Raw genomic sequence first — 12,045 nt, 5'->3', positions numbered from 1 at the left:
TGATGAGCGGTCCCGGGACTCTTCCACAGCTACCTCAGTCTCGGGGCTATCGTGGACGCTCAGGGAACTCTAAAAAGAGGGAGGTCAAATTGAGTGTCTCTAAAAGTGGCTATGTGGGGGACCCAGAAATGCTTCAGCTAGAGTGCAGTGGCCTGGCAAAGTACAAAGATGACCTGGAGAAGGATAGCAATGATTTGGGGAAGGACGAAAATCTAGAGAAGGAAAAGGAAGGCCTGAAGAAGGATCAGGGACATATTCCAGAGAATGGCCCAAAAGATTATCTGTTGAGTGACCCAGTTAACTCTTCAGATAATGAAATGGGGTATGTGTCTGAGAAAGAACTTAGGAGCCCATCAGTGAAAACCGCCATGGTGGCTGTGGAGACTACGGTCAGAGACAACTTGAAAATGCCCTGAATATACATTTAAGCAGAGAGTCTGGGGAAAACAATGAGGGTCAGTTGCCTGGGACTGTGCAGAATTCGTGGGATACTATGGGGCAGACATCACTACTTTCTGAGAAACCCCAGACTGAAATAAACCAGAGAAGTTGGCCAGCATCAGAGGTTGAGGACTACTCCCTGAGTACCTTGCAGGAGCTTTCCTTTGTTGAACCTAGTGCAGCACAGAAGCTGGAAGACCATGTTTAAAGATTTTGTAAGAGGGGGACTTGGGGCCTTCCCCCTAGGGTCCAGGAAATCATAGAGGTCTTTTAATTGAAGAGTCCACATTCCATTCTAGCCTTTCCGCCTCAACCAGCGTGAGTTCTGGGGCAACCTGGAAACCTGGAGGCTTCAAACGGTAAACCTGGCAAGCTTGAAATCTCTCCTTGGAGACAAAGCAGGAACAGCAAGTTCACCCCCCAACCCCGTTCGTCCTCTCCCTGCCACCTTAATTTTGGGCAAGGAAGAACAGAGAATTCTGAGGCAATCACCCTCTAATATCAACCATCAGTTGGCAGAGGATGTTCCGAAAACTAAGGACGGCAGCCGTACTCTGACACCTGTCAGACATGACACGGTAGGAAACAGACGGCCCCCAAGGAAGCCTACAAGTCGAGGTGCATTCAGACGTGAGCCAAAGGGTAAGAGTGAAAATTCCGGAGCTAGAAGGCATAAAGAACAAGGCATAAAGATGAAGAATCCTGGACCAAGACATTCAGGGCCAAGGAAATCCATACACATCAATCACAACCTAGCATCTTGACAACCCACAAGCCAGTTAGCTCCCCAATTATAAAGGGGAATAAGCTTCAAGTCAAAACTACCATCCCACCAAGCATACCAATTCCGCAAGATCCTAACACATGGAATCTTACAGAACCACTCTTGCTTGAGTTCTTGCTTAAGCTTTAACGGGACAGGACAGGGAGCGTAGCCAGGCCCAAGCCCAATGCATTGGCCTGCCCCCTGCCACAGATTGTTTGACTTACAAGGCCTCACGGACTCGTGCCCAGGGTGTCTCCAGTGGGGACACGAGAGCTTCCCAGGTGCTACGTGTCCATCCAGAGGACACAGGAATTACTATGGAACAACAGCAGAGCCCTGGGTCCCTAAGCATGTCTTAAGGAAGTGCCAGAATAAGAATCCCCCACCGGCTGCAAAGACCATGAGGCCTCCGGGTTCCAAGGCACAAGAGCATCGTGGAGGGGATGCAGGACTAGGAACATCCCACCCGAGAACAGACAGCTTCCCTACGGAACATGTGGCATTGAAGAAGAGGTTCCCTACCCAGGATGCAGTACTGAAGGTAAACCTGGGAACAGAGCCTTCCCAGACCCTATCACGGAAGGGTCAGCTGCCTCCTGAAAGCCTTTCTCAGAAGGGTCAGCCTCCTTCGAAAGAAAGCCTTTTCAGTTAAAAAAAAAAAAAAAAAAGAAAAAAAAAAGAAAAAAAGAGGGTTTGGTTTTGTTTGTCTGTTTGTTTGTTTGTTTGTTTGTTTGTTTTGCAATGGCTTGCTTACTCTTGGAATAAAAGGCAAAATGTACGAAAACTCCCAGGAGAAGCGCAGTTCCCTATTCTCTGTGGAAAGCAAGGGCCTGCTTAAAGGTAGAGCTGCGTTTACTGGGGTGCCCGAAGCTCAGAAAATAACGACAGCTGTTGGGAAGTTCCAGGAGGAGAGAACGGGGAGTCTGCGTGCAATTAGGCAGCACCTGCCCTCAGCAGCCCATTCCCTCCCCAACCAAGTTTGGGAAAACTCAGCAGAAAGCACAAGTGCAGGCCCAGGCACAGCCTGTCCTGGGGTATCCTTTCAACTACAGGGTTCCCGCCCTCAAGGAGTCAAATACCAGGTCCTGCCAGCAAGAAGCTGTCTTTGCTGGCCAAGGCCTTCCTGGAAGTAACAGACAGCTCAGAAACAAGGACAGACAGCCCCAGAAAGTTGGGGCACTTAAGGACCAGCTACCGCATCAGAGGCATCCCCTCTCCATGCCCCACGGGGAGCCCGCGTCCCACCCGAAGGCCACCTGCGGGCATCAGGCTGCCCAGTGGCTTCCAGCCACTCTCACGACTGCTGAAGGCACAGTGTGCAGAAATGTGTTTCGTACTAATTAGACAGAAAACTTCTCCGGAAATTCCCGTGAGAGGGTTTTGGGGGGCATTTCCTACCCCGAAATAATCCCCTTGTGAGGAATAAATATTTCTCTAATAACGGGTTGTCTGTTCTGTGTACTGTCTTGGGAGCATGGGTTTGGGGTAACTCCGTTCAGCTGTCTGTCCAGACAGAGAGTGTCTCTAAATACCATCGTCTCTCTGGACCCTACCCTTTCCCAAGAGGTCAGCCCCTTAACGGAGTCGTCCCAGACGGTGCATCCCACTGAGACCTTTGCTCATCATCACACACCACCAAGCCGCTCAGCTTCACCGCCACTGGACTGCAATTTGTCTGTGACTCAATCTAAACCGATTTCCATCTCCAGGAAGCCTGTTCCAGAGAGCTCACGCCCAGAGAGCCCTGGTGGGTTGTCTACTTATGTCCCATCAATCACAGGCATTGGCCCCTCCAGCTTGTCAATTTTAGATCTCCCTCAGTGGCAAACTCATGCCAAAGACTTCTTCCCTTCAACCCTGGCTCCATGTGATTCCCATCAAGCCCTGCATTCTTCAGAGGCGTCTTCCAGGGGAGACCCTGCAGCCAACCTTGTAGAGCCTGGTAACCTCTCACTTCTCAGGCCTGATGCGCTGGCGCTTCTAGAGAAGCAAGTCCAAAAGAGGTGTGGCTTCCTCAGGTGGAAGGAAACAAAGGGTTCTTTTCCAAGGCAAACAATTGCCGATAAGCGTGATTGGGCATCCTCCCTTCCTTTCTGGAGCAGCAAAGACCAGTCAAAGGAGCTGCCTAAGCATCAGCAGCGCCCATATCCTACAACCTTGGAGGAGGGCCATTGACAGCACACCCCCATCCAGCTCTTCCGGGGTCTCCAAACTCCTCCTAGTGAGTCCTTCTTCCCTGCTGCCGATGCCTCACATAACATCTCGAATGCCTCCCAGAGCAGGAATCCCCAGTAGTTCCCCATCCACTTCCTCCATCCTTGTCTGAGAACCCGCCTCAACTCCTGCCTCAAACCCAGCCCCAACCCAACCCATGTGTCCAGCCCCAGGCCCTCCTTCAATCCCCACTCCCAATCCTGCCATCTGGTCCTCTACCCGACATTAAGATCGGTCGAGTGTGTTTTCACAGACGTCAGAATGAATCCCAGAGACTCACGTCAACTGAAAGGCACCATCTGGAATGGGACCTGTTGCACAAGGTGCAGGAACGTGTGTGGGGTTTGCCCACTGTAGTCCAGAGATCCCACTAGGATGATTGTCCTTCAGCTCCTAACCATTCTCCCAAACCCTGTGCCGCCAAGGCCCAAGTTGTCATCTCGGCCCCTCCCAGGCCCATGCTGCTATCTCTATCCCTCATGCACAGTTTCCTCTCAGTGAGGAGATTCAGGAAAAAAACTAGAGAGTCCCCTTGGAAAGAGGATCATCCAACACCGGTGGGGCCTGGCCCCCAGGACCTAGGAGTCTCTCGCAATGATGAGCGGTCCCGGGACTCTTCCACAGCTACCTGAGTCTCGGGGCTATCGTGGACGCTCAGGGAACTCTAAAAAGAGGGAGGTCAAATTGAGTGTCTCTAAAAGTGGCTATGTGGGGGACCCAGAAATGCTTCAGCTAGAGTGCAGTGGCCTGGCAAAGTACAAAGATGACCTGGAGAAGGATAGCAATGATTTGGGGAAGGACGAAAATCTAGAGAAGGAAAAGGAAGGCCTGAAGAAGGATCAGGGACATATTCCAGAGAATGGCCCAAAAGATTATCTGTTGAGTGACCCAGTTAACTCTTCAGATAATGAAATGGGGTATGTGTCTGAGAAAGAACTTAGGAGCCCATCAGTGAAAACCGCCATGGTGGCTGTGGAGACTACGGTCAGAGACAACTTGAAAATGCCCTGAATATACATTTAAGCAGAGAGTCTGGGGAAAACAATGAGGGTCAGTTGCCTGGGACTGTGCAGAATTCGTGGGATACTATGGGGCAGACATCACTACTTTCTGAGAAACCCCAGACTGAAATAAACCAGAGAAGTTGGCCAGCATCAGAGGTTGAGGACTACTCCCTGAGTACCTTGCAGGAGCTTCCCTTTGTTGAACCTAGTGCAGCACAGAAGCTGGAAGACCATGTTTAAAGATTTTGTAAGAGGGGGACTTGGGGCCTTCCCCCTAGGGTCCAGGAAATCATAGAGGTCTTTTAATTGAAGAGTCCACATTCCATTCTAGCCTTTCCGCCTCAACCAGCGTGAGTTCTGGGGCAACCTGGAAACCTGGAGGCTTCAAACGGTAAACCTGGCAAGCTTGAAATCTCTCCTTGGAGACAAAGCAGGAACAGCAAGTTCACCCCCCAACCCCGTTCGTCCTCTCCCTGCCACCTTAATTTTGGGCAAGGAAGAACAGAGAATTCTGAGGCAATCACCCTCTAATATCAACCATCAGTTGGCAGAGGATGTTCCGAAAACTAAGGACGGCAGCCGTACTCTGACACCTGTCAGACATGACACGGTAGGAAACAGACGGCCCCCAAGGAAGCCTACAAGTCGAGGTGCATTCAGACGTGAGCCAAAGGGTAAGAGTGAAAATTCCGGAGCTAGAAGGCATAAAGAACAAGGCATAAAGATGAAGAATCCTGGACCAAGACATTCAGGGCCAAGGAAATCCATACACATCAATCACAACCTAGCATCTTGACAACCCACAAGCCAGTTAGCTCCCCAATTATAAAGGGGAATAAGCTTCAAGTCAAAACCACCATCCCACCAAGCATACCAATTCCGCAAGATCCTAACACATGGAATCTTACAGAACCACTCTTGCTTGAGTTCTTGCTTAAGCTTTAACGGGACAGGACAGGGAGCGTAGCCAGGCCCAAGCCCAATGCATTGGCCTGCCCCCTGCCACAGATTGTTTGACTTACAAGGCCTCACGGACTCGTGCCCAGGGTGTCTCCAGTGGGGACACGAGAGCTTCCCAGGTGCTACGTGTCCATCCAGAGGACACAGGAATTACTATGGAACAACAGCAGAGCCCTGGGTCCCTAAGCATGTCTTAAGGAAGTGCCAGAATAAGAATCCCCCACCGGCTGCAAAGACCATGAGGCCTCCGGGTTCCAAGGCACAAGAGCATCGTGGAGGGGATGCAGGACTAGGAACATCCCACCCGAGAACAGACAGCTTCCCTACGGAACATGTGGCATTGAAGAAGAGGTTCCCTACCCAGGATGCAGTACTGAAGGTAAACCTGGGAACAGAGCCTTCCCAGACCCTATCACGGAAGGGTCAGCTGCCTCCTGAAAGCCTTTCTCAGAAGGGTCAGCCTCCTTCGAAAGAAAGCCTTTTCAGTTAAAAAAAAAAAAAAAAGAAAAAAAAAAGAAAAAAAGAGGGTTTGGTTTTGTTTGTCTGTTTGTTTGTTTGTTTGTTTGTTTGTTTTGCAATGGCTTGCTTACTCTTGGAATAAAAGGCAAAATGTACGAAAACTCCCAGGAGAAGCGCAGTTCCCTATTCTCTGTGGAAAGCAAGGGCCTGCTTAAAGGTAGAGCTGCGTTTACTGGGGTGCCCGAAGCTCAGAAAATAACGACAGCTGTTGGGAAGTTCCAGGAGGAGAGAACGGGGAGTCTGCGTGCAATTAGGCAGCACCTGCCCTCAGCAGCCCATTCCCTCCCCAACCAAGTTTGGGAAAACTCAGCAGAAAGCACAAGTGCAGGCCCAGGCACAGCCTGTCCTGGGGTATCCTTTCAACTACAGGGTTCCCGCCCTCAAGGAGTCAAATACCAGGTCCTGCCAGCAAGAAGCTGTCTTTGCTGGCCAAGGCCTTCCTGGAAGTAACAGACAGCTCAGAAACAAGGACAGACAGCCCCAGAAAGTTGGGGCACTTAAGGACCAGCTACCGCATCAGAGGCATCCCCTCTCCATGCCCCACGGGGAGCCCGCGTCCCACCCGAAGGCCACCTGCGGGCATCAGGCTGCCCAGTGGCTTCCAGCCACTCTCACGACTGCTGAAGGCACAGTGTGCAGAAATGTGTTTCGTACTAATTAGACAGAAAACTTCTCCAGAAATTCCCGTGAGAGGGTTTTGGGGGGCATTTCCTACCCCGAAATAATCCCCTTGTGAGGAATAAATATTTCTCTAATAACGGGTTGTCTGTTCTGTGTACTGTCTTGGGAGCATGGGTTTGGGGTAACTCCGTTCAGCTGTCTGTCCAGACAGAGAGTGTCTCTAAATACCATCGTCTCTCTGGACCCTACCCTTTCCCAAGAGGTCAGCCCCTTAACGGAGTCGTCCCAGACGGTGCATCCCACTGAGACCTTTGCTCATCATCACACACCACCAAGCCGCTCAGCTTCACCGCCACTGGACTGCAATTTGTCTGTGACTCAATCTAAACCGATTTCCATCTCCAGGAAGCCTGTTCCAGAGAGCTCACGCCCAGAGAGCCCTGGTGGGTTGTCTACTTATGTCCCATCAATCACAGGCATTGGCCCCTCCAGCTTGTCAATTTTAGATCTCCCTCAGTGGCAAACTCATGCCAAAGACTTCTTCCCTTCAACCCTGGCTCCATGTGATTCCCATCAAGCCCTGCATTCTTCAGAGGCGTCTTCCAGGGGAGACCCTGCAGCCAACCTTGTAGAGCCTGGTAACCTCTCACTTCTCAGGCCTGATGCGCTGGCGCTTCTAGAGAAGCAAGTCCAAAAGAGGTGTGGCTTCCTCAGGTGGAAGGAAACAAAGGGTTCTTTTCCAAGGCAAACAATTGCCGATAAGCGTGATTGGGCATCCTCCCTTCCTTTCTGGAGCAGCAAAGACCAGTCAAAGGAGCTGCCTAAGCATCAGCAGCGCCCATATCCTACAACCTTGGAGGAGGGCCATTGACAGCACACCCCCATCCAGCTCTTCCGGGGTCTCCAAACTCCTCCTAGTGAGTCCTTCTTCCCTGCTGCCGATGCCTCACATAACATCTCGAATGCCTCCCAGAGCAGGAATCCCCAGTAGTTCCCCATCCACTTCCTCCATCCTTGTCTGAGAACCCGCCTCAACTCCTGCCTCAAACCCAGCCCCAACCCAACCCATGTGTCCAGCCCCAGGCCCTCCTTCAATCCCCACTCCCAATCCTGCCATCTGGTCCTCTACCCGACATTAAGATCGGTCGAGTGTGTTTTCACAGACGTCAGAATGAATCCCAGAGACTCACGTCAACTGAAAGGCACCATCTGGAATGGGACCTGTTGCACAAGGTGCAGGAACGTGTGTGGGGTTTGCCCACTGTAGTCCAGAGATCCCACTAGGATGATTGTCCTTCAGCTCCTAACCATTCTCCCAAACCCTGTGCCGCCAAGGCCCAAGTTGTCATCTCGGCCCCTCCCAGGCCCATGCTGCTATCTCTATCCCTCATGCACAGTTTCCTCTCAGTGAGGAGATTCAGGAAAAAAACTAGAGAGTCCCCTTGGAAAGAGGATCATCCAACACCGGTGGGGCCTGGCCCCCAGGACCTAGGAGTCTCTCGCAATGATGAGCGGTCCCGGGACTCTTCCACAGCTACCTCAGTCTCGGGGCTATCGTGGACGCTCAGGGAACTCTAAAAAGAGGGAGGTCAAATTGAGTGTCTCTAAAAGTGGCTATGTGGGGGACCCAGAAATGCTTCAGCTAGAGTGCAGTGGCCTGGCAAAGTACAAAGATGACCTGGAGAAGGATAGCAATGATTTGGGGAAGGACGAAAATCTAGAGAAGGAAAAGGAAGGCCTGAAGAAGGATCAGGGACATATTCCAGAGAATGGCCCAAAAGATTATCTGTTGAGTGACCCAGTTAACTCTTCAGATAATGAAATGGGGTATGTGTCTGAGAAAGAACTTAGGAGCCCATCAGTGAAAACCGCCATGGTGGCTGTGGAGACTACGGTCAGAGACAACTTGAAAATGCCCTGAATATACATTTAAGCAGAGAGTCTGGGGAAAACAATGAGGGTCAGTTGCCTGGGACTGTGCAGAATTCGTGGGATACTATGGGGCAGACATCACTACTTTCTGAGAAACCCCAGACTGAAATAAACCAGAGAAGTTGGCCAGCATCAGAGGTTGAGGACTACTCCCTGAGTACCTTGCAGGAGCTTCCCTTTGTTGAACCTAGTGCAGCACAGAAGCTGGAAGACCATGTTTAAAGATTTTGTAAGAGGGGGACTTGGGGCCTTCCCCCTAGGGTCCAGGAAATCATAGAGGTCTTTTAATTGAAGAGTCCACATTCCATTCTAGCCTTTCCGCCTCAACCAGCGTGAGTTCTGGGGCAACCTGGAAACCTGGAGGCTTCAAACGGTAAACCTGGCAAGCTTGAAATCTCTCCTTGGAGACAAAGCAGGAACAGCAAGTTCACCCCCCAACCCCGTTCGTCCTCTCCCTGCCACCTTAATTTTGGGCAAGGAAGAACAGAGAATTCTGAGGCAATCACCCTCTAATATCAACCATCAGTTGGCAGAGGATGTTCCGAAAACTAAGGACGGCAGCCGTACTCTGACACCTGTCAGACATGACACGGTAGGAAACAGACGGCCCCCAAGGAAGCCTACAAGTCGAGGTGCATTCAGACGTGAGCCAAAGGGTAAGAGTGAAAATTCCGGAGCTAGAAGGCATAAAGAACAAGGCATAAAGATGAAGAATCCTGGACCAAGACATTCAGGGCCAAGGAAATCCATACACATCAATCACAACCTAGCATCTTGACAACCCACAAGCCAGTTAGCTCCCCAATTATAAAGGGGAATAAGCTTCAAGTCAAAACCACCATCCCACCAAGCATACCAATTCCGCAAGATCCTAACACATGGAATCTTACAGAACCACTCTTGCTTGAGTTCTTGCTTAAGCTTTAACGGGACAGGACAGGGAGCGTAGCCAGGCCCAAGCCCAATGCATTGGCCTGCCCCCTGCCACAGATTGTTTGACTTACAAGGCCTCACGGACTCGTGCCCAGGGTGTCTCCAGTGGGGACACGAGAGCTTCCCAGGTGCTACGTGTCCATCCAGAGGACACAGGAATTACTATGGAACAACAGCAGAGCCCTGGGTCCCTAAGCATGTCTTAAGGAAGTGCCAGAATAAGAATCCCCCACCGGCTGCAAAGACCATGAGGCCTCCGGGTTCCAAGGCACAAGAGCATCGTGGAGGGGATGCAGGACTAGGAACATCCCACCCGAGAACAGACAGCTTCCCTACGGAACATGTGGCATTGAAGAAGAGGTTCCCTACCCAGGATGCAGTACTGAAGGTAAACCTGGGAACAGAGCCTTCCCAGACCCTATCACGGAAGGGTCAGCTGCCTCCTGAAAGCCTTTCTCAGAAGGGTCAGCCTCCTTCGAAAGAAAGCCTTTTCAGTTAAAAAAAAAAAAAAAAGAAAAAAAAAAGAAAAAAAGAGGGTTTGGTTTTGTTTGTCTGTTTGTTTGTTTGTTTGTTTGTTTGTTTTGCAATGGCTTGCTTACTCTTGGAATAAAAGGCAAAATGTACGAAAACTCCCAGGAGAAGCGCAGTTCCCTATTCTCTGTGGAAAGCAAGGGCCTGCTTAAAGGTAGAGCTGCGTTTACTGGGGTGCCCGAAGCTCAGAAAATAACGACAGCTGTTGGGAAGTTCCAGGAGGAGAGAACGGGGAGTCTGCGTGCAATTAGGCAGCACCTGCCCTCAGCAGCCCATTCCCTCCCCAACCAAGTTTGGGAAAACTCAGCAGAAAGCACAAGTGCAGGCCCAGGCACAGCCTGTCCTGGGGTATCCTTTCAACTACAGGGTTCCCGCCCTCAAGGAGTCAAATACCAGGTCCTGCCAGCAAGAAGCTGTCTTTGCTGGCCAAGGCCTTCCTGGAAGTAACAGACAGCTCAGAAACAAGGACAGACAGCCCCAGAAAGTTGGGGCACTTAAGGACCAGCTACCGCATCAGAGGCATCCCCTCTCCATGCCCCACGGGGAGCCCGCGTCCCACCCGAAGGCCACCTGCGGGCATCAGGCTGCCCAGTGGCTTCCAGCCACTCTCACGACTGCTGAAGGCACAGTGTGCAGAAATGTGTTTCGTACTAATTAGACAGAAAACTTCTCCGGAAATTCCCGTGAGAGGGTTTTGGGGGGCATTTCCTACCCCGAAATAATCCCCTTGTGAGGAATAAATATTTCTCTAATAACGGGTTGTCTGTTCTGTGTACTGTCTTGGGAGCATGGGTTTGGGGTAACTCCGTTCAGCTGTCTGTCCAGACAGAGAGTGTCTCTAAATACCATCGTCTCTCTGGACCCTACCCTTTCCCAAGAGGTCAGCCCCTTAACGGAGTCGTCCCAGACGGTGCATCCCACTGAGACCTTTGCTCATCATCACACACCACCAAGCCGCTCAGCTTCACCGCCACCGGACTGCAATTTGTCTGTGACTCAATCTAAACCGATTTCCATCTCCAGGAAGCCTGTTCCAGAGAGCTCACGCCCAGAGAGCCCTGGTGGGTTGTCTACTTATGTCCCATCAATCACAGGCATTGGCCCCTCCAGCTTGTCAATTTTAGATCTCCCTCAGTGGCAAACTCATGCCAAAGACTTCTTCCCTTCAACCCTGGCTCCATGTGATTCCCATCAAGCCCTGCATTCTTCAGAGGCGTCTTCCAGGGGAGACCCTGCAGCCAACCTTGTAGAGCCTGGTAACCTCTCACTTCTCAGGCCTGATGCGCTGGCGCTTCTAGAGAAGCAAGTCCAAAAGAGGTGTGGCTTCCTCAGGTGGAAGGAAACAAAGGGTTCTTTTCCAAGGCAAACAATTGCCGATAAGCGTGATTGGGCATCCTCCCTTCCTTTCTGGAGCAGCAAAGACCAGTCAAAGGAGCTGCCTAAGCATCAGCAGCGCCCATATCCTACAACCTTGGAGGAGGGCCATTGACAGCACACCCCCATCCAGCTCTTCCGGGGTCTCCAAACTCCTCCTAGTGAGTCCTTCTTCCCTGCTGCCGATGCCTCACATAACATCTCGAATGCCTCCCAGAGCAGGAATCCCCAGTAGTTCCCCATCCACTTCCTCCATCCTTGTCTGAGAACCCGCCTCAACTCCTGCCTCAAACCCAGCCCCAACCCAACCCATGTGTCCAGCCCCAGGCCCTCCTTCAATCCCCACTCCCAATCCTGCCATCTGGTCCTCTACCCGACATTAAGATCGGTCGAGTGTGTTTTCACAGACGTCAGAATGAATCCCAGAGACTCACGTCAACTGAAAGGCACCATCTGGAATGGGACCTGTTGCACAAGGTGCAGGAACGTGTGTGGGGTTTGCCCACTGTAGTCCAGAGATCCCACTAGGATGATTGTCCTTCAGCTCCTAACCATTCTCCCAAACCCTGTGCCGCCAAGGCCCAAGTTGTCATCTCGGCCCCTCCCAGGCCCATGCTGCTATCTCTATCCCTCATGCACAGTTTCCTCTCAGTGAGGAGATTCAGGAAAAAAACTAGAGAGTCCCCTTGGAAAGAGGATCATCCAACACCGGTGGGGCCTGGCCCCCAGGACCTAGGAGTCTCTCGCAAT

General features: G+C 51.4%; 2 pseudogenes across 2 annotated transcripts; both read left to right on the top strand.

Annotated features, from left to right (window-relative positions):
* Positions 1-2: 2 nt before the first annotated feature.
* LOC308353309 (spermatogenesis-associated protein 31D3-like) lies at positions 3-4,003 on the top strand (annotated as a pseudogene). The gene is made up of 2 exons: positions 3-9; positions 2,856-4,003. The product of its transcript is annotated as a spermatogenesis-associated protein 31D3-like (transcript).
* Positions 4,004-4,018: 15 nt separating this feature from the next.
* LOC308353308 (spermatogenesis-associated protein 31D3-like) lies at positions 4,019-12,031 on the top strand (annotated as a pseudogene). Its single transcript has 2 exons — positions 4,019-4,025; positions 10,884-12,031. The product of its transcript is annotated as a spermatogenesis-associated protein 31D3-like (transcript).
* Positions 12,032-12,045: the final 14 nt, after the last annotated feature.

The sequence above is a fragment of the Martes martes genome (genome assembly GCF_963455335.1).
Source record: "Martes martes genome assembly, chromosome: 12".
NCBI classification, from domain to species: Eukaryota; Metazoa; Chordata; class Mammalia; order Carnivora; family Mustelidae; genus Martes; species Martes martes.
This window is presented reverse-complemented; position numbering and strand designations above follow the sequence as displayed.